Source organism: Pogona vitticeps, chromosome 7, assembly GCF_051106095.1.
Source record: "Pogona vitticeps strain Pit_001003342236 chromosome 7, PviZW2.1, whole genome shotgun sequence".
In the NCBI taxonomy this organism is placed as follows: Eukaryota; Metazoa; Chordata; class Lepidosauria; order Squamata; family Agamidae; genus Pogona; species Pogona vitticeps.
The window spans coordinates 24079673-24101990 of NC_135789.1; the positions used below are offsets into that span (position 1 = coordinate 24079673).

General features: G+C 45.8%; 1 long non-coding RNA gene across 1 annotated transcript in view; it reads left to right on the forward strand.

Moving 5' to 3' along the window:
* The first annotated feature begins 11391 nt into the window (after positions 1 to 11391).
* The window catches only part of LOC144584072 (uncharacterized), a 109205-nt gene continuing 98278 nt past the window's right edge, over positions 11392 to 22318 (forward strand). The window contains exon 1 of the long non-coding RNA XR_013538104.1: positions 11392 to 11537. This is a non-coding gene — a long non-coding RNA (uncharacterized LOC144584072). The remainder of the gene's footprint in view (positions 11538 to 22318) is intronic.

The following is a 22318-nucleotide window of genomic DNA, read 5'->3' on the forward strand; positions in this document are numbered from 1 at the left end:
AGGAGTAAATCTGTCGTTGCAATAAAAAGAATGACGGGACATTGGGTTGAATAGCTAATATATTAGGAGACAGGAAAAACATTCAAAAAGACTTTGGTAGGCTGGAGCAATGGGTTGAAAACCACAGAATTAAATCGAACAAATTCAGCACTGGTTAAGCCTCATCTAGAGTACTGTGTTCAGTTCCGGATGCCAACAGATTGGAGGAAGTTCAGAGGAGGGCAAGAAGGATGATCAGGGGACTGGAGACCAAGCCCTAGGAGGAAAGAGGGAATCTAGCTGGGCATGTTTAGCCTTGAGAAAAGAAGACTGAGGGGAGATACGATAGCATTTTTCAAAGACTTGAAAGGTAGTCTTACTGAAGAGGGGGCAAGATCTGTTCTCGATCATTACAGAGCGCAGGAAATGTCATAATGGGCTCAAGCTACAGGAGAACAGATTTCGGGGGAATATCAGGAAAAACTTCTTAACTGTTAGAGCAGTATGACGAGGTAGTGAGTGCTCCAGCACTGCAGGATTCAAGAGAAATTTAGACAACCACCTGGCAGATATCCTTTGATTTGTATTCCTGCACTGAGCAAGAGGTGGGACTCGATGGCTTTAGAGGCCTCGTCCCCCTTTGTGATTCTGTGATTTTATGAAAAAAAGAAGGAAGCAAAAGAGGAAAAAAAAATCTCCTTGTTTTTTTGCTGCTGGAGTCATGAAACCTGACTTCTGCACAATGAAAGCAGATTTAAAGCTGGAAATGTAAGCTTTCCTTGAAGGACAAAAAATGGGATGATTCTAGAGGTGTCTTCAGCTACAACTTTCATCATCCCTAGCTGCCAGAGCCTCTAGGAGTGGGTGAGCAGAGTTGTTATTTCCCCTCCCCGCACAAGGTACCGAGTTCGGGAAAGCACATTGAATCTGCCATCTTTCCAACCATGAACAGCACAAAGGCAGAGGGTTCCAAGATCATCAGGACAGCAACTCTTGAACAGAGTGTTGTGGAGTGATCCACACTGTGGAAGCCATCTTCTTTAAAGTTCGGACTAAAACCCTGGGCAGATTGCAAAAGCGAGTGTTCTTCCAGCAAGACGGGAACCCTCCCAGTTAGGTGTGACCAGCGTGTCAGCCCCACCCCAGAAACGCTGCTACTGAAAGCTGAGTCTCTTTGCCTCTTATCTCAGGCACATGGTTTGCCGTCCTTCCATCCGCATCGCAGCGAGGCATAAATTCCTTCTTGTTGTTTAGCTGTTTTCCCCGGGGTGAGCGCTAATCGCTGAGAATTAATTACCGAGGTGAGCAAAAACACAATTCCTTTGAGATTCTTACGGCTGCCTCCTAGATTCTTTCCTGTCTTACTCCATTCAGAGTCATTCTTGTTCAAATTACCCTTGCTCGATGCCAAGGGCTACTCTGAGTCATGTCTGATGCTATGCCACGGTTCCAGGCTTGCTGAGCATTGGTGCATAAAAGGCTCTCTTTTTCATTGACATTATAGTCTGCACACCCCCTTTTTCTCCCCGGCTGCGTTGAGACGTTGCCCTTTGATTTTCAGATGGTGTTTAGATTGCTCCTCGGTAATTTCATTTTTGCGTTGTCTTTCTCCTGCCCTTCTCACATTTCCATCAGTTACATTAACTCAACTATGTTCTCTGATGCATCTCTATTTTTTAATACAGTCTTAACAGCCACCTCGGGATAAGCAAACTTCTCAACCTTGATTCTGTTTCATTTTTTTTCAAATTTCTACCTGCATTCTTCTCTCACTCTGTGGTCATTTCAGTTTGTGAGCTTGTTTTTTTCCTCAATTGCTTGGATTGACTTTGGTTGAAAAGCAGTGTTGAGAGTGTACATCCTTATTCTCCTTGTGTGCTCTTCGTATTAGATGATGAAGGGCATAGAGATACAAAGGGAACACAGGAAAGACAAGGATGTACACTCTCATAATTACTTTTCAATTTTTATCCACGAACATCTTTAAAGAAGCACTTGTCGACTCTAATGACAACTTCATTGTCTTCGGAGAAATTACCAACAACATCCAATGCCCTGACACTGTAATATTGTTGTTGTTTAGTCGTTAATTTGTGTCCGATTCTTCGTGACCCCATGGAGCAGAGCACGCCAGGCCCTCCTGTCTTCCACTGCCTCCCAGAGTTGGGTCAAATTCACATTGGTAGCTTCAATGATACTGTCCATCCATCCATGAAAAGAGAAGACTCCCTGGAAAAGACCCTGATGTTGGGAAAGTGTGAAGGCAAGAGGAGAAGCGGATGACAGAGGATGAAATGGTTAGACAGTGTCATCAAAGCAACCAACATGACTTTGACCCAACTCCGGGAGGCAGTGGAAGACAGGAGGGCCTGGCGTGCTCTGGTCCATAGGGTCATGAAGAGTCGGACACGGCTAAACAACTAAACAACAACGTTCCAACTGCTGTTGTTTTCCCCAATTGTGACCTTTCTCAAGAAGCAAAATATAGTAAAACTGAGGCTGTTGTCTGTTGGAGAGGGCAATTAATTGCACCGGCTGCTTCTAACCATGAGCAAAGGAAGAGAGGCAACCCAGATCATCCTGACAAAAATAAGGAACAACGCGGAGGAAGGTGAGTTGATAAAGAAGACCGTAGAGACATTAGGAGGATCTCTGGACCTCAAGGCCCACCGCTGAGAGCTTCCCCTGCTGTGTGTGTCGTGTTGTCACTCAGTTGACAACAGCAGGTAACAAAGACGAGACCATCTCCCACTGCGAAACGGCAGCGGGTTCTGTCATGTTCAGCATGCAAGAGACGAGACCAGGCTCAGCCGAGGGCATGAAATAACCCGGGACTCCTTCCGCGCTTATCTTGTCTCCTTTTTATTTCCTGCAAAGGCCTTATCAGATGGAGACAGGCATGACCTGAAGCCGTGGGGAGGCTGAGTCTTTCTACACTCCGACGTTCTCTGTGTTCAGGAAGATGGGATGAATACCTTTTCCCCACTAAAGAAAGAAAATAGAAAGAAAAGAAAGAAAGAAAGAAAGAAAGAAAGAAAGAAAGAAAGAAAGAAAGAAAGAAAGAAAGAAAATTATTCTTCCAGGAACGCCCGGAGTCCTGAAAAATCAACTATCCCAACTCACTGGACTTTTCCCCTGTTTTACTGGAATGCCTGCTTTTAACTGAGATCTATTCTTTCTTTCTTTCTTTCTTTCTTTCTTTCTTTCTTTCTTTCTTTCTTTCTTTCTTTCTTTCTTTCTTTCTTTCTTTCTTTCTTTCTTTCTTTCTTTCTTTCTTTCTTTCTTTTGCATTCAATATTAATCCGATCGTAGATTTAATGGTGCTTTTAAGATTTATAATATCTTGGTTCATGACGTGGTAAGACACTTTGAATACCAAACTGGAGGAAAACTGAAATCAGATAAGTAGGCAGACAGACGTACAAACCAACAGATGACATAACTTTGAGATCCTTGCACGGCAGGACCACAGCAGTGGCCTGTGAACTGTTGTTGTTATGTGCTGTCAAGTTGCCCCCAATTTATGGCAATCTCCAACATGTCCTGTCCTCAACAGCCCTGCTCAAATCTTGCAAAGTCTGTGGCTTCTTTTAAGGAGTCTGTCCATCTCGTATTCACATTCCCTCTTTTCTGGCTGCCTTCCACCTTGCTCAGCCTGATGGCCTTTTCCAGAGAAATCTGTCTTCTCACGAGATGGCCAAAGTAGGACAGCCTCCATTTCAAACATTTTTGCTTCCAATCAAGCCTGATTTAATCTCACTTGTTCATCTTTCTGGCAGTCCCGGGTATCCGCAAAGCACATTTCAAGCAAATCAATTTTTTTTGTTTCATGTGAAACTTAGAGCAGGCAAGACTGTATTACTGAAAGGGTATGATCCAACATTTTCATAGCCCCTCTCACGGATGCTTAAAAACATGGATTATAGTGAGCGCTGTTTTAATTGTGAACACTATACTAAGTATGGTCTCTGGCTTTTCAAACCATGGATAAGTGAATCAGTGAATACTGATCCCGTGGATAAGGGGGCTCTACTGTATTTCTTGAAAGACGGGCATGAACGTTAACAGGGACGACACCTTCCAGGGTGGAAGGAAACATTGCAAAATAGATATGGCCTTCATGGACTCTGACCAGCCACTGCCCCCTTTTCTCCATTCTCTCCCCTTCTATAGGGACCTCCCAAGACCCAAACTTAACCAATGGGGCCCTCAAGCCCCAGCCCCCTAAACTGGTTGTTGTTGCTTTGCTTGGTGATGTTACCTCCGTGTTCATCCTCATTCATGACCGTGAAACAGATTCCAGGGAGCAGAGGCAGGAGTAAATAAATGGAAGGCGGGCACCAAAGCGAGAAGATAAAATATGGGTCAGAGAGAGAGAGAGAGAGAGATATGTTTACTATTATCCCTAATAATTATGTGGCAGAAAACAAATTCCCCAGACGAGCAGTGAAACAGAGGCGAACCAGATCATGTGTTTGGGGAGGGGAGGGGGGATCTAAAATGGTGTCACTCTAGTGTGTGTGCGAATAAAACGGCATGGGGTCATAAAAAGCAAGGGAGTGTTTTAAGTCTTTTTGTGGGAAAAGCTGTTTAATAATCATCATAAATAGATGCACTGGGTTCCGTCGGGAAGCAAGAATCCAGATTATATGGGGGGTGGGTTGTAATTAGGCAGATCTCTCCCCTTTGAACTAAGCTGCAGAGTTTTCCAAAGGACATCAAAAGACTTGTATTTTGAGCAAAACAACAACCGCCACAACAAAACACTCTCTTGTGTTTTCCTCAAAATGCATAGAGATTTTTTTTCTTTCCTTTTGGCTAATTCTACCACTAATGGAAACAGGGTGGTCTTTTCACCCTCGTGCAACAGGGAAACAGCTTTACCATTTTTTTTTAAAAAAAAGAGTGTGTTGCAGTCAATCAAATCCGTATTTGCCAAGGACAAGAAAATGTGTGTCCACAGTCCTATGGGTGATCGGGTAAAGCTTCTGTAACTTATTGTGGCTAATTGCGGCTCATTGGCGCCATTATTGGTGTCACATGCCCAGCTGCGGGACTGGCAACTCTTCAATGAGCTACAATTAGCTGGGACCACTTAGGCAAACCTAAACAGTAGTCCCAAACCTTGGGTCCATAGACGTTCTTGGACTACAACTCCCTGAAGCCATCACCTCTAGGCCAGGATTTCTGGGGGTTGTAGTCCAAGAACATCTGGGGACTCAAGTTTGGGAACTATTGAGCTAGAAGTCAACTTTTAACTTCTTTTTAATGAGAGCAAGCAGCTGGAAATTTGGAGAATGGCACCCCATAATCAATTCACCCTGGCTAACCACTCGAGTTTGTTTGGAAATGGTTGGATGGAATTGTTGTAGATCAAAAGCTGAACAATGGGGTGTTGTGGCTGACAAGAAAAAGAAAAAGCCAAATGCTCTAAGAGATGTATAGTGTCCAAATCCTAGGAGGCCCTAGTTCCCCTCTATTCAGCACTGATGAGGCCACATCCTGAGTCTTGTGTCCAGTTCTGGACATCTTACTTTAAGAAGGATGTGAACAAACTGGAGCAAGTTCAGAGGAGGGCGACAAGGCTGATGATCAGGGGGCTGGAAACCAAGCCGTTTGAGAAGGAAAGACTGAAAGAACTGAACATGTTTAGCCTGGAGAAAAGGAGAAGGAGAAGAGATAGGATAGCCCTTTTCAAAGACTTGAAAGGGAGTCCTACAGGTAAAGGTTCCCCTTGACAATTTTTGTCCAGTTGTGTTTGACTCTAGGGGGCGGTGCTCATCCCCGTTTCCAAGCCATAGAGGCAGCGTTTTGTCCGAAGACAATCTTCCGTGGTCACATGGCCAGTGCGATTTAGACACGGAACGCCGTTACCTTCCCACCGAGGTGGTCCCTATTGATCTACTTGCATTTGCATGCTTTCGAACCACTAGGTTGGCGGGAGCTGTGACAAGCGACGGGCACTCACTCCGTCACATGGATTCGATCTTACGACTGCTTGGTCTTCTGACCCTGCAGCACAGGCTTCTGCGGTTTAGCCTGCAGCGCTACCATGTCGTACAGAGGAGTTCTCAATCATCCCAGAGTACAGAACTCATAATGATGGGCTCAAGCAACAGGAAGCCAGATTCAGGCTGAACGTCAAGAAAAACTTCTCAACTGTTCGAGCAGTACAACAACAGAACCCATGACCTCGGGAGGTGTTGAGCACTCCAGTGCTGGAGGCCTTCAAGAGAAAATTGGACAGCCATCTGTCAGATCTGCTTTGATTTGGATTCCTGCCTTGAGCAAGGGGGTTAGACTTGATGGTCTTATAGGCCCTTTCCAACTCCATGTTTCTAGGATTCTGTGAAAAGTTAAGGTGGTATAGGATGCATGTGTTGTTGCATGTAGGAGAAGACGGTGTTCTTTCTGAGACATCATTCAAAAAAACCATCAGGAAATGAAATGTTGTAATTATTCCCAAGTCAGAATTGAAGCCAAAAGACTCATATATTTGAGCTATTAGTGTGTGTGTGTGTGTGTGTGTGTGTGTATACATCCTCTGAAGCTTCTTTAATCATAATAACTTAGGAAAGAGAGGGAAGAGTGGAATTAAGCACAAAGATCAAGGTTATTATTCAAAGGCCTCAATGACCTTCTCTCCTCAAATTTAACATTTTTAATGAAAACATGTGTACGGAGCCCTCTGGGTTAATTTTCTGGGAAAGTGGGGGGGGGGGACATTCCCATCCAGCGTGCCACAGCGTTCATGTTAAATTAATGTAACGGAGGCTTAAAAGCTTTGCTAATTAGGCATTGTTATTAATGGAGCTGTCAGGTGAATGAAAATCAGCCCCGTGGCTGGCGTTATCGCTCGCCTGGACCCTGGTGTGGGTCTCGGTTTTTGTTGCATGCCTGGGAGGCTGGCGAACAGCAATCATGTCTGAACAAGAGATCCAGATGTGAAAGTGCCTATGTATTGGGCGGAGGAAGTGGGGGAACATCTCCGATCTCTGGGGCGATTCACAGGGACTGCCGACGGTGGCTTCCTTTTGTATGGTCTTTGTAGTGTGCAGCTGATCCAGACTTAACCAAACTTGTACCTACCAGAGGAAGGTGGTTTGCAAGCCACCCTCTCCCTGAGACTCATTTCGGAAAGAGGATGTTGGGAAAGAGATGCTGGTCAGAAGTATGGAAGATCATGCGTTGAGCAACCCATCATGAAATAGGCTGAGCATAAGATGCCCCCAGTTAATCGGGAGGACCCAGTGTGGTGTAGTGCAGTGGTCCCCAACCTTGGGCCTCCAGATGTTCTTGGACTTCAGCTCCCAGAAATCCTGGCCAGCAGAGGTGGTGGTGAAGGCTTCTGGGAGTTGTAGTTCAAGAACATCTGGAGTCCCAAGGTTGGGGACCACTGGTGTAGTGGATAGAGTGGTGGACTAAGACTCAGGAGGCCTGGGTTCTGGAACTGGTAACACCACTTCTTAAAAATCTTACTTACCTTGAAAATCCCTGTCAGGGTCACTATAGGTCAGTTCTGACTTGACCGCTCATAACATTAGAACTGCTGAATAGCTCAGTAGTTTGGGGCTCTGGCTGTGGAACCAGAGGTTGGGAGCTTGACTTTCCCCCCTTGGGGACGTCCTTGACAGGGACTGGACTTAACGATCCAGAGGGCCCCTTCCAGCTCTGTCAGATTATTGCTATTATAAATCAAAGACAAGGAAAAAAACACAATGACTTCTGATGTTTTTGTAACTTTTTAGCCACATCTGTTTGCTTCTTGGCTGAATCATTTCCATTTTAATCAGCGTGTCAAGTGCTGTGTGATTGCTTTTCAGAAATTGCTGGATGAGAGACATCCTTATAGTCACATATTTTCTGCATTTGACAATAGCGGCGAGGACTGGTCTAGAACGTTTGGATCAAGGCATTACTCCTCTCTATCACACACACACACAGCCCTCTTGTTTGGGAGAGATGTTCCACCCCTGGACCAGGTGTGAGAGGACTTAATATGCCAGGAATGTGAGCTGGAGATGGTAGGGGACACAACATGGGGTGTATTGCTCCAGTTGTGTTTTGCTAGTGGGTTGCATTCAGGCATCTGATTCCAGGGGAGACTGGTGAGTCCATCATCACAGTGAGGTCCTGGATCTACTCTTAGTGACTAAGAGTGTGTCCAAACTTTAAAGGAGCTATCCGAGGTGCTGAAAAAAAATCAGCACCTCGGATGGCTGCTTGAAACTTGGGCATGAAGCGGTTGAGTTGGACACTAGGGAAAGATAATGCTACACTAGAGTAGCTTGTGGACTACAACTCCCAGAAATCCTAGCCAGCATAGTGAGTGGTGAAGGCTTCTGAGAGTTTTATTCCAAAAACATTTGGGGACCCAACATTGGGAACCACGGATATAGATGAAGGAAGTAGCTTGGTAGGGCTAGATTATTTGTGAATTGTAAGGCATTAAGGGTCTGGCGGTCTATTATGCTCCGTACAGCATGCCTCTCAGGACACTACTAGACCCATAATGCCTTGCAGTTCCCAGAGAGCTTAGCCCCAACCACCCACTTTCTTTGTCTTCATGATGCCTGAAAGAAGCCATTGTTTTTCAGCTGAAAGTGACTATATATTATTATATTATAGTCCAAGAACATCTAGGCACTCAAGGTTGGGCGCCACTGGTGTAGCTCACATACAGCTATTCTTGTTTTCTAATTCCCAAGCCTTGTTAGCATCACATTCTTCCAACACACAGTGTGAAGGATTCCTGATCTGCTCCTCTAAAGGGCTTGGGTGGGAAACCCTCCACCCTATCCTCTGCTTTTATGCGTTCTTGCCCCCTTATCAATGCAACGTGTCACTGTTCAGGTCCGATATCTTTCACCTGGCACCCCTTGGAGTCCACTTCTCCCCACTGTCTCACGTGGCTTAGATCCCTCTCCACACACGCACTTGACACCCCCCTCCCAAATAGCCTGGGCAGAAAGAGGGAAGGAAAATGCAGGTCTGAGCTGAGGACACTGTAAACTAATTTGTCATTCTGATGAAGTGATAATTTGTGAACATGAGCTATCGGTTTGTTGCTGGGGGAGACGAGAATGTACGATCTGGCAAAGGAGTTGGTGAGGACGCTTAATGAATTATTAGGAGTGGGAGGACATAGAAGAGGAGGAGGTGCTGGTGATGATGCCAGATTCTCTCTCTCTCTCTCTCTCTCTCTCTCTCTCTCTCTCTCACACACACACACACACACACACACACACACACACAAAACCTCACAGATTTTGTGCACAGCCTTCCTTGCTCTGTTGACCTTGTTTCAGAAAGAAAAACAAGCAAGTAATTAGACTTCCATTTTTATTTTTATTTTTCAGTTTGGGGCTTAGGTCAGCCTTCCTCAAGTCTCTGAATACTGGGGACGTGTGCCCTCTTCAGATGGATGTGTAAACATGGATGGAGGTAGGGCCACCGGCACCTCCTTGTGGTGATCATGGGTGGAGCAAAGACAGAAGGGCACTCAAGGGGCAGACTGTCCCTCACCACAGCTCTGTTGTGTTAATTTGGGCGTTCATGGGGTGAAAAGTGTTCAAATTTTAAAAAGGCACCAGGTGGTTAGAAGTGGGGGAAAGGGGAACAGAAAGTACTGATACCTTATAAGGAAGAAGCTGAGTCAGTGCCGCAGGAGGAGATTGACAGCTTCATTGCCATCAGTGAAGTTCAAGACCTCTCCTGAACTTTCCAATCAATGAGGGTCTCTGATATACTACGGAGCATGAAGGATCAGATCAGATTCCTGATTGCTTCTCCAAGTTGAAGGTCTGGGTGGGCCTGAATGAGTGATCGTGTTGCTTCAATTAGAGTAGGGTTAGGATTAGGGTTGGTGCCAGAGGTAGGGTTAAGGTTAGGATGGAGCCAGGTTTGGGTTGAGGAGAGGGTTATGGTCAAGTTGGGATCAGGGTGAGTGTGAATATTAAGGCCAGAGTTGGTTTTCGGTTTGGAATCAGGATTAAGGTTAGACTAAGGTTGGCTTCAGGATTTGTTTTATGGTTAGGTAAGGGTTGGGTAAAGGGTTAGGGTTACCTTTAAGATTAGGGTGGGAATTAAAGCCAGGGTAGGGTTAAGGTTGGCTTTAGGGTTGGGTCTGTGGTTAGCTTATTGTTTGATAGAGGGTTAGGGTGTGGATTAAATTGGGGGGAAAGCCTTTTCCCTGCTCTTTTTGCTCCATGAATGGAAAGAAGACGATGGATGGAAGGATGGATATTGGTCCTTTTGCTCTGTCAGCCACCTTTGGCGCATCTCCATTACCCTGGCTGAATGCTTACCTTGATTTAATGTAGCAGGCAATTAACGGTGCTAATTTTAATCTCATTTACTAATGAAGGCAGCCTAATTAGGCAATAATTGGCATGGGTGGCAACGAAAAATAAATCTTGAGCCCACAGTGTTGCTATAATGTCTTCTGGAGAGCTCATACAAAAGAGACAGATGCCTACACCCCGAAATTGGGAGGTGAGAAAGATTGTTTAGTTTAGTGGCATTCTTGCTCACTCTCTCTCTCTCTCCCCTCCCCATGATTTTAGGCAACAGCAGTATGGGAACAAAAGAGTCTCAAGAAAGCATCAGTATTCATAGCTAGCACTAAAGGGCTTTCCTCAATGTTGCAAAGAAAAACCATACAAAAAATAGAATTCAAGAAAAGAATCAAATAGACCACTGATTTTTAAGGAGAGGCGTTGTGACCAATTTATCAGCCTTACTACATGTGGTGTAAAGGATGAGTCACTAGAAACCACAGCCAGGATCTTTCCTATTATGGTGTTCCCAGTCGGTACCTACAGTTCTGAAAGCTGCGGGAGGGGGAAGGGAAATAAATACACTCACAATGTGGAGTCAAAGGAGAGTGTTATGGCTACTGTGGGCCCGCAGGAAGAGAAATAAGTGGATTGCTAGGTTAAAGCAATCCCGAATCCTCTCTAGAGTTAAACGATGTGCTAGCATAACTTTGGGGACATCACAAAAAGATCACACTTGCTCAGAAAGGGCCAATGGCAACAGGAAAGGAGGAGGACCAAATACGAGACAGCTTGACTTGACAAAGGAATCCAATGGCCTTGACTTTGCAAGACCTCAGGAGGGCTGTTGAGGAGAAGAACCTCTTGGAGGTCAGTCTTTCCTAAGGTCACTAGAAGTTGGAATTGACGCGAAGGCACACAATCATTAGTTGTACGTTTCCTGGCTGAAACCAGAAAGAGGGTGTGTGTGATGACGCAGGGGAGAAGCAGGCAAGGGTTGGAGAGGCAAATGAGCAAAATACGTGTAAAGAATGAGTCTTTGTGCCAGCTGGGCCTGGCCGGAGGTGAAGGTCCAGATGTGAAAGCCCACCTCACTTACTGAAACCAAACTTTCTTTCTTTCTTTTTTAGTACCACTTACCCTGAGATTTCGCTTATGTCTTCGAGACCTGGAGAAACGTCACAGTTCCCGGGAACCTTTCGGCTGGCCCCGTGAGACACAGCCCTCCTGCTAAAGGGCTGAATGTGGATGCCTTTAGAGGTGAACCCAAGCCGCCCAAAGGTAAGAGGATAGTCTCTGTTTTTCCCCAGGATGTGTTATGTGTACATAAGTCTTGAACTTAGGGAATGGAATGGGCTTTCGGTCAAGAAGCTGTTTTTGGGCAGGAGATCCATGCAGCACCGAGGATGTTGGCTGGGAAGTAAGAAGCAGGAATTTGGAAGTAGGTTGTGAGTAATTGTGTAAGTGGCCTGGGGAAGTCCATCTCATGACTTGGGGTATCCTTGGTCATCCTCTACTTTTGTTTTATCCTGATACAAGGGTCGTCGCCTCCGCATTGGGTGAGGCTAGATTTTCCCCAGGGAATATCAATATTTTTAAAAAATGTGCTGATTGTAGGGAGCTGAACATGTATAGTTTTGGGGCCAGCAAAAATATTTCATTCTGCTTGGATTCGATGGGATGCCCCAACCTGGAGAAACTGTTGGGAGTGATGGCAACCTCGCATGTTGCCTCTACTAAGTTTTGTGGGGAGGGACTTTTCTGGGCTGAAGTGACTGTCAATCTATCCAGCATTAACCAGTCGTTCCTTCCCTGCCTCTGATTTTAAAGAGAGTCCCGCCTCTCTGCTTTTGAGCTCTTTCCCTCTCTTTGTCTGTTGGAGTCAGTATGTTGAAAGGAGTAAATGTCGAGGCCTGTGGCTGCACAGTATATTGTTTGATCTGTTCAATTGTTAAGTAAAGAAACTGGCTTTTATTTATTTTATTTTATTTTTTCTCCTGTGAATGTCTCAGAGTGAGTTGTTGAGACCGTAGGTGGCAGTTGAGGAGAAGAAAAGGGGGGGGGGAAACTAATCTGGGGGAACTTGCAGCTAATTCTTCTCTGTGAATCCATGCATTTCTGCTATGCAAGTAGAAGCATCTAACCAAAACTTCAAAACTCTGCAACAGAAGCTAGACTGGGCTTGCACTGGGCTTGCCGTTTTTGATTTATAAAAACTATGGTGCATTTTGTCTCCTGTGGTTTATTTTAATTCTCCTCTGGACATTTTGGAAAAGGGTGCTCCTTTGTGGAGGGTCCACCTCAATTTGAACACCATTCTCTTACATATCACTTGGGTTTGTCTTGTCTCAATCCGGCTCCAAAATGGTCTTTTATGCCAGTGGGACTGGAAATCAACATCCTTTAAGAGCAAACAGATGGACAGAAATGAGGAGAGGGGACTCCCAAGTTAAGGATGTGCATGAAAAACTTCATGATGGACCTCCAGGCAACCATTCCTTATCTTCTTGTTGGGTTGATATTTTCAGCATTCCTCAGGAACATCTGACTGGGGAAAATAAGGACAATTAGGGAGAACATTTAAAGAAGGGACCTCAGGATTATCAGAATGAACCTCAAAGGAAATGGAGTAAAATATTCCCTTTGAACAATTCACAAGGTTTTGTTGATCTCGTTTGCCTTTAGGAATGGACATATCAACAAAATTGTCTAAATTTTTTTTTCCTGGCTATAATATGGAAGTAGATTGTCGTTCCTAAGCTGTGTCTGTATGTCTGTGTGTCTCCAACATTGACTAGATTTTCCAGAATTCCTCACGCTCGACCATGCTGGTTGGGCCTTGTGTAAGTTGGAAGTCCCACAACCTCTGTGTTTTTGGAGAACTGGGGTAGACCTCAAGTGGCCTCTTGTTTGGAAGGAAGGAAAGGACGGGAGAAAAACATGTTTTTAGAGTCTATGGCTTTTGTTGTGCCTGGAACGAGGTGCAGAATTGTTCAGTAAAACTGCAGAAGTTGATCACTTATATAGTAGGGACAAAACCAGCTTACCGGCTATGTCTCTGTCCAGAATACCTGAGAAGGTACCACATGTGGCCTTACTCACCTCCACCTGTCCTTCTTTAGGGAGAACAGTCCTCCTTTCAAAGGATTATTTTTTTGCTTTGACGGTGTCCCCCGTTTCAAGCTTTGTCTGTTCCTATTTTGAGTGTGGGTGCGCACGTACGCATGGGTGATGCCCTCCTGTTTGGTCATATGTAATTAGCCACCCCATCAGGGATCCCCATATTGTTTCAGAAGATGCATCCAGATCCCATTTCATTGGTGATGACACTGGAGCACAAGAGATTCCAAAGCAAACTGGGCTGAGCATTGGCTCTCCGTTTTTGGTGAGAAATAGCTGGATTTGGGAAGTCTCTTTCTAGATCTTGCTGAGTGGAATGTACTTCAATTTAATTTCCTCTGCTGAGCCAGTGTTTAGATTCTGTGGCCTTCGAGTCCCCTTCGAACGCCATTATTTTATGATTTTATAGATACCCATTTCTGCTCCTAAGAAGCACCTGTATTTTCCCCTCACATTCAGCAAGACATCGCTCAAGACTGTGAGTGTGCGTGAGAGGGAGTGCGAGAGAAAGCCTTCCTTCTTGATTCGATCCAGGCAACGGATTGTGATTGTCACCCCCTCCCCCCGTTTTGACACTTGATTATTTTAATTACACAATTTTTCCACATGATTTCTCCCGAGCGGTGCAGACACGCCGTCAAATCGTCTTGACGGCTTCATTTAAAAAATTAGGGTTAGCAGCTTTGTGGTCTAGAAAAGAACCAGGGGCGCCTGTCAGCTCTGACTCCTTCCTGAGATGACAGGCAACTGAACCCTGCCCTCTATTTTCTGATCCCAGACGTAGAAAATCCTCTTGAGCAGGACAGGTCTGAGCAGGTTTTCCCACCTCCTCCTCCTTCTGTGACCCTCGGGTTTCTTTGGGCAGTGCAACAGTACCTACTAGCAATTAGCACTGAGCATTAATTAGGGTGGTGTGTTCTGGAGACACTCAGAGATTGGACGTTTCAAGATCCATGGGTGCTTATAGAAATGAGGGTGGTTGTTTCCACATCACAAAAAAATGAGGTCAAAGAAGGCAGTGAGATTTCGAAACTGACGTGCACCGATTTATATATGCAAACAAATCATTACAATATTTTTTTTAAAGAAGAATTTAAGCAGAAGTCCAATGTGCTTCCCTTGAGTGGGGGAAAGAGTGATCTGGTAACCCATGTGTCTGTGTCTGAGTGTGCTGTCCGGGTCCTGCTCTCACTATGGATGATGGGTAACCTCCAGGTCTCTGATCCTCCTCCTTTTCATGTTTTTCTCTGTAAGTCAAATGTGGACGGCCTAGTCTTTCAAACTGAGGGTTGCCCTTTCTAGCTGAAAACATGTGGCCACCTTGATTAGTCTCTTTTATTTACCACATGAATATAAAAATTCCCTAGACAGGAGAGCAACTTGACAGCCTGGTGTCTTTTCGGAGTACTCATAAAATGGATGGCTTTGACAGTCGGGTCCTTCTCTCCCCCCGCCCAAGTCCTATCTTTACTTTTTTGGGCAAAGGCAAAGGGGACAAGCCAAACGTGACACCGAAAAGCTGGGAAGAGTGGAACCCTATTCAGCATGACTTTCAGGACATTGGAAAGCTCCTTCAAAAGTTAGGCTAAAACTGAGACCGGATGGGGTCTCCCTTGGTGTGAACAAAAGCCTTTGATCCCCAAAGACACCCCAGTGCCCACCACCTTGCAACTCACTCCACTGACTTGTCAAGAGAACCTGTGTGTTTTTTAGTCATTAAGTCATGTCCGACTCTTTGTGACCCCATGGACCAGAGCACACCAGGCCCTCCTGTCTTCCACTGCCTCCCAGATTTGTGTCAAATTCACGTTGGTCACTTCAATGATCCTGTCCAACCATCTCGTTCTCTGTTGTTCCCTTCTCCTCTTGCCTTCACACTTTCCCAACATCAGGGTCTTTTCCAGGGAGTCCTCTCTTCTCATGAGATGGCCAAAGTATTGGAGCCTCAGCTTCAGGATCTGTCCTTCCAGTGAGCACTCAGGGTTGATTTCCTTTAGAATTGATAGGTTTGTTCTCCTTGCAGTCCAGGGGACTCTCAAGAGTCTCCTCCAGTACCACAGTTCAAAAGCATCAATTCTTCGGCGGTCAACCCTCTATATGGTCCAGCTCTCACTTCCATACATCGCTACTGGAAAAACCATAGCTTTGACGATGCGGGCCTTTGTCAGCAAGGTGATGTCTCTGCACAGGTTCTGTACAGAACCTGTGTACATGGGGTCTAACCCTGGCTGGCTTCCTGTGAGAACCAGCACAGCCAGTGAAAGGTGGCTCGCTTTCCAAGAGCTGATTATCTTTCAGTGTGATTTCAGTGGACCTGAATTATGAGGCTGCTAATTTGTATTTTAATATCCCCCCCCGGTGTCCTGCCATCCATAAAAATGAAGCAAATCCAATTTTAAAAAAAATCCTTTCTCTCATCCACTTACAGATTTTGTTTTGGAGGTTTTGATCCCTTCCTTCTCTTGCGCACGCACACACTCAGTAAGGGAGAATGATCAGAATTCCCTTCCCATGAATCAGATTCAGAACATGTCAAGAGTTCTGTTTAGGACTTTGAACAAGTCGGGATGATTTCCATGTTTTCCAGGTCAGGAACACACACAAAAGCAAATCAAAATGTGCTACTTATATACTGCCCCCAAATGCTTAAAGCTCTCTCTGAGTGGTTTATAATTTAATTATGCACGGTACACATTGACACCTCCCGCTGACAAGCTGGGTATTGAGTTAACCAACCCTGGAAGGCTGAGTCAATCTCGAGCCAGCTACCTGAGCCTCACCAGGATCAAACTCAGGTTGTAAGCAAAGTTTTCACTGAAGTACTGCAGTTTAACCACTGCACCACAAGGCTCAAGAAAACAGGTTTCCTTTCTGTAATACTGTACAGTATTGTATTAACTGCTGTTCATTTATTGCATTAACCTACCTGCAACAGCAAACAGGAAAGCTTCAAGAATACTATCCAGAACTGAACGCTTTCAATCATCTGCCTATAGGGAAAATCCTGCTTTGCATTTGGTAGTAACTAGTTAGAAATAGTCCCATTATCTGTAACTGATTACTGTTTCTGTAATGTAATAGGTTGTGACAAAGTTCACAATGGAAGAAAAGTAACAAGCAATTGCAACGTTACTTTTTGGTGTACTGAGTAATGTTTTAATTACTTTAAAAAGTTACTTTTAAAGAGCATTTTAAAGCTTCTCAGAAACAGCTGGCTAGTGCACATTAGTATTGATTTATACTTTAAATTATACTCTGTCCAAGGCAGTGAACAGGCTCAGCAATAAAACAATACCGCCATCTGATTCAATTACAAAATTAAGCAGCTTCAAACACGAAGGTAGAAATATCATCCATAAAAACATAAGTGAAAAATTTAACAGCACCATCATTATCGGCTTAACACAGCAGTGTAAAACGAGAACGACAAATGGTGAACATTAGATAAAAAGGACAAAAAAAAAAAAAAAGGATAGGAGAAGCAAAAGGCCTTTTGAAACATAAAAAATATTTTCTGGCTAACAAAACAGCATGAAGAGAATGTTTGTCAAATTTGCAGATGACACAAAACCAGGCAGAACAGTGAATACCTTGGGAGACAGGAACAAAATTCAAAAAAGATTTCAATAGGCTGGAGCACTGGGCTGAAAACGACAGAATGAAGTTGAACAGGGATAACTGAAAAGTTCTGCACTTAGAGGGGAAAACATTGTTACAAGATGGGAAATACTTGGGTCATTAATACTACGAGTGAGAAGGATCTTGGAATCGTTAATCACAGGCTGAATATGAGCCAACGGTGTGACGTGGCTGCAAAACAAGGCCAATGTGATTTTAAGCTGCATGAACAGAAGCAGAGTCTCCAAATCCCACGAGGTTCTAGTCCCTCTCCATTAGATATTGGTTAAGCCTCGTCTGGAGTCCTGTGTCCGGTTCTGGACACTGCACTTTAAGAAAGGATGCTGACAAATAGGAAGAAGTTCAGAGGAGGGCAAGAAGGGATGATCAGAGGACCGGAAACCAAGCCCTAGGAGGAAAGACTCAAGGAACTGGGGATGTGCACCCTTGAGAAAAGAAGAAAGAGAGGAGACAGGATAGCACTTTTCAAATACTTGAAAGGTAGGTCCTACAAAGGAGGGGCAGGATCTGTTCTCAAGCATCAGTGTGCAGGACAAGTAAGAGTGGGCTCAAGTGACAGGAAGCCAGATTTTGGTTTAATATTGGGGGGACGGGACACTTAATTGTTACACAGAAGCCTTTGAGAGCATTGACATGAACCCTCATAGAAACATGTTTCAGAATTTCATGGAAACCTTGCAGAGCCACCTGGAAGGGCCTGACACACCTGAAGATGTGGGGTGGGTGGTCAAGGGGGGGCAAAGGTGCCCTTCTTCTGATGCAGGTGGACAGTTCTGCTGGGCCCCCAACCTCTACTTCTCTAGCCCTCTGTTTTCCTGCCACGCAGAAGTCCTCCTTTAGAGGAAGGCAGCTGGTAGGCGAGGTGGCCAGAGAGCAGTGGCCCCCAACCTTGGGTTCCAAATGTTCTTGGACTACAACTCCCAGAAATCCTGGCCTGCAGAGGTGGCGGTGAAGGCTTCTGGGAGTTTTAGTCCAAGAACATATGGGGACCCAAGAGTGGGAACTACTGCCATATAGGCCAACTGTATGGCTCCAGCACAGGCAAATTCTGCAGCCACTCCCAATGCCTGGTTGTAAAAGTACCCAAGGAAGAACCTTAAGAGCTCAGCACCAGGTGTTTCTGGGTCTTTCTGGAAGCCCTCATTCTCAACAGCCAGCCTGTCTTCTTCTTGACCACCTGTTGCCCAGCAAAGCTCTGTAGAGGACCACTTCTGGCCCTCCCAAGTGTCTATCCCTGACCCTATTTTGGCTCCTGTAGAAAAGAACGTCTGTCTAGGATAGGTAAAGGTAAAGGTTCCCCTTGACAATTTTAGTCCAGTCGTGTCTGACTCTAGGGGGCAGCGCTCATCCCACTCTTCAAGCCATAGAGCCAGCGTTTTTTGTCCGAAGACAATCTTTCCGTGGTCACATGGCCAGTGTGATTTAGACACGGAACGCTGTTTACCTTCCCACCGAGGTGGTCCCTATTTATCTACTCGCATTTGCATGCTTTCGAACCGCTAGGTTGGCGGGAGCTGGGACAAGCGACGGGTGCTCATTCCGTTGCGTGGATTCGATCTTACGACTGCTGGATCTTCTGACCCTGCAGCACAGGCTTCTGCGGTTTAGCCCACAGCGCCACCACGTCCCTTCTGTCTAGGATACCCGAGCTTTAATAAGCAAGTTTATGAGAAGACCAGGAAATGGAGATTATCATATAAGCTATGCCTGTTGAGCTTTCTCTACAGAAAGGTTGCTAGTACCCTCTCCTTATCGGCACCCGGCCAGCTGAGGTTTAATCCTGCGAGTGGCGGGTCCCCCCCCTCGCTTTGAAGGTGGCAAGTTGGGAGTGGGGCAGAGCGCAGACTTCGCAGCTTCCACATTGGCCATGGAGGGGAAGGGAAGGGGTGGGAATGAAATGATGGAAGCTTGGGTGGTGGGGAGACGCCTTGATAGGGCTGGAGGAGTTTCCTGCTCAGCATATTTTAGAAACGGTGTTGATAAATTTAGAATATGGGTGGCACACCCAAGGAGAGCTCTGGAATGCAGGCAGCTGCCTTGATCCACACCAGCAGGCCAGTTCTAGCGGTTTCCCGTCTCCACCCGGAGGGGGATCTTTTGTAAACCTTGTGGCTCTTAAGTGTTCCTCGGAGCCTACCCCACTTTTTTTTTTGGCATGCAGACCAACCCCAATCCAGCCCCATTGTTTTGGCACAAGAAGATCCCACCAAATAAATAAAATAAAACCCTCTCCCAATGCCTGGTTGTGACACGAAAACAGGGCCAAAATAAAGAACTAAGGATTTGCTGCTCTCAGGGGATGCTTCAGACCGGCTACCTGAGGTTCTGCCCTTTCTTGCTTCATGGTTGGGTCGGCCCCTCTCTTGCTGCTTTTGATTTGCCTTATTGGAGCAACGTCTGTATCAGCCTGGAGCTGTCCTTGGTCCTGTAGGAATCTCCTCCTCATTTGCTCTGCCTTCTCCACCTGATACATGACATTCTGCACGGCCGAGGGACCTGCCCTCTGCCCTCAGCACTGGTCTAGAGCTATGAGTTTCAAGGCGACCCTTCACACCTTTGTCTGTTATTTATCCAGCAAAGGCCACACATTCTTCAGGACCAAGGACAGCTCTCAGGCAGCATGGATGTAGCTCTGGGGTGAGCAGAACAGAAGGTTTCTCCTGCTCCCTGCCATCTTCCCCAGGAGGAACAGAAAATAGAAAGCGCTCCTAAAACCTCTTACTCTCTGTAAGTAAATCACGCCAAATCCCAGCCGGTCCAGAAAACTCCATCAACCTCATTCGTTTGACAACCGCCGAGAGACGTTTTCTTGAAACCTGTCAGGTGTGGGAGCTCAGATCTCTGTGGAAACCTCACGCCACTGCCAGCAGATGGGAGGTGTGTATGCGGGTGTGTGTGTGTGTGTACGTGTGACATATAAAACTCTCCCGATCCTCACTTCATCTCCTAACTGCTTAGATGTACCAGCTGCTTTTCAAATTCCCCCTCAAGGTAAAACTGGAAAGCATAATGAGAAAGAGAAGGAACGAGCCAGTTGCCGGAAGACAAGGTTCCTTTCCCTATCAGGAAGGAAACGGGGGGGGGGGGGGGACACCAGTAGAGGTTCGTGCAACAACCCGGAGACTTTTGCGTAAACATCACCGGAGGATTTCAATTCATTTTCCCCAAGGCTGGTGTCGCATTAAGTTCTTATATCCGGATGCAGCCTTTCAAATAGCTGCTTTCTCTCTTGCTTGGCGTGTTACATAAATCCTCGCTCAGATCCTCGGAGACCGAGAGCAATTATGTGAGAGGCTGAGTTAGCGAGGAAAAAGAGCAACTGCAAGGGAAAACTTTTTTGAGGCTCAGAAAAGCCCCGTAGAGAGTTGACGTTTGGGGGTAGGCCCAGGGCTTTGATCCCAAATGCAACCCTTTGGGTTACCGGTCACATGCGGTCCTTTTCAGGTAGAGAAGACTTAGTTGTGCTTTACCGTTCCTTTCCTCAAGGGGGAGCCCTGGGACTGTGCTGCTTGCCCCAAGGCCACCCAGGCTGGTTCTTCTCCTAGGAGGCAAAGCGAGGATTCGAACTCACAACCTCTGGCTCCACAGCCAGATGCTTAAACCACAGAGTGATCTAGCAATTCTATCATCATCATCTTAGAACGGCAGAGCTGGAAGGGACCCTACGGGTCACCAAGTCCAGCCCCTGCCAAAGAGACCCAATGGGGGAATCGAACCCCTGACTTCTGACTCCAAAGCCAGATGCTTACACCCCTGAACTGTACTGATTTTTTTTTGTTTACGAACAACAGAGAAAAATCTTAATTTTCTCCAGTGTCAAATCACCTCTGTTTGGCGAGAAGACAAGAAAATGGATGAGTATTCCCTAAACCCTTCCTTCCTAACATTAGAATGCTGGAAAGACAGTACAGCATAGTGGCTAAAGGATAGGGGAGGGCTCAAGCAACTTGGGTTCAAATCTCCACCTGCCGTGGAATTCACTGGGGGACCTTGAGCTAGGAAGGCTGTCGAAACCTCCCTCATCAGGGCCAAATAGGGGGAGAAAAGATGGCTGCCTGCTCTGCTTTGAGCCAGGACAGAGTATCCGTGGAATAAAATAAATAAATTTACAGTTCTCGTTTCTTCCCAAACAAAATGCCCAAATCGACAGGTAAATAGATCCCCCGGGCTGTTCCATCCCACAGTCCTTTTAAAAAAAAATGTAAAAATTTGAAGCCTCCTGCTATGCTCACCCCTTTTAAATGATGCACCTATCAAAATGCTTTCAGAGTTTTTGATCGCAGGAGAGGCAGCTGCCGATTTCCACCTGCTGTGTTTTTTCATTGAGCTTCGAAAGGGTCACAGACACATTCTGTTGACACCAGCAGCTCATCTAAGCCATCCCACTTGTACAGAAATGCCTAAATATAGGCTGTGAACACCAGGGAGGTGAGGGTTGAAGTTGCACGCGCTTCGCAGGGTCAAAAGCCGCTCAACAGCGACTTGCTTCCTTTAGAGAGGCCGATTTCAAAAACGTGTTTGGGAAAAGCACCAACAAAGATGTAATATGACCTTTCGCATCCCCTCTTTCTATTCTTGGCTCCTCTTGAAGCTCCTTTCTTTTCTGCTCGGCATTGTGTTGTTTTTTAAAAGGGGGGCATAGAAAAGGGCTTCATTGCCACCCATGGAAATAGTCAAGAGCTAGAATGGCAGCGACCGGCTCAGCCCAAATCACATGACCAAAGGAGGCATGAGAACTGCTGGATAACTCCACGAATTAGGTATCCGGAGCCAGAAGTTGGGAGTTCGATTCCCCACTGGGACAAAAGTTGGACTTGATGTTCTGTCGAGTCCCTTCCAGCTCTGCTGTTCTAAGGTGATGATTATTATAGAACTGCTGGATAGTTCAGTGGTGATGATGATGGCGATGTGCGACAATTCGTTCGTTTAAGGGTTTGCAAACAAAACCACAAACTGACTCCCAGATGGATCACGGAACTGGAGTTGATCGGATGCCAGAAATCTGCACATTTCCAAGTCTTGAGATGTTTTCCATCAAAGGGCGAACGATTCACTGGAGAGGACACCCCTGTCTGAGAAAGATGCAAAGGCATTTTATCAATTTCTAAAATGTGTGCCAATGTTCTTTAACCAACGAAGCGTGAGCTCATTGAGGCACTCATGAGAGACGAGGTTTTCAGATTGCTTAGACTACGAATCCTATTAAGTTCCCATTCTGGGAGTCCCGTCTGACAGGCACCTCAATGTGGCCCACCTGTGAGAAAGGCCTCAACTGAAAGACGAGACTAAGCTAGGCCTGGCAT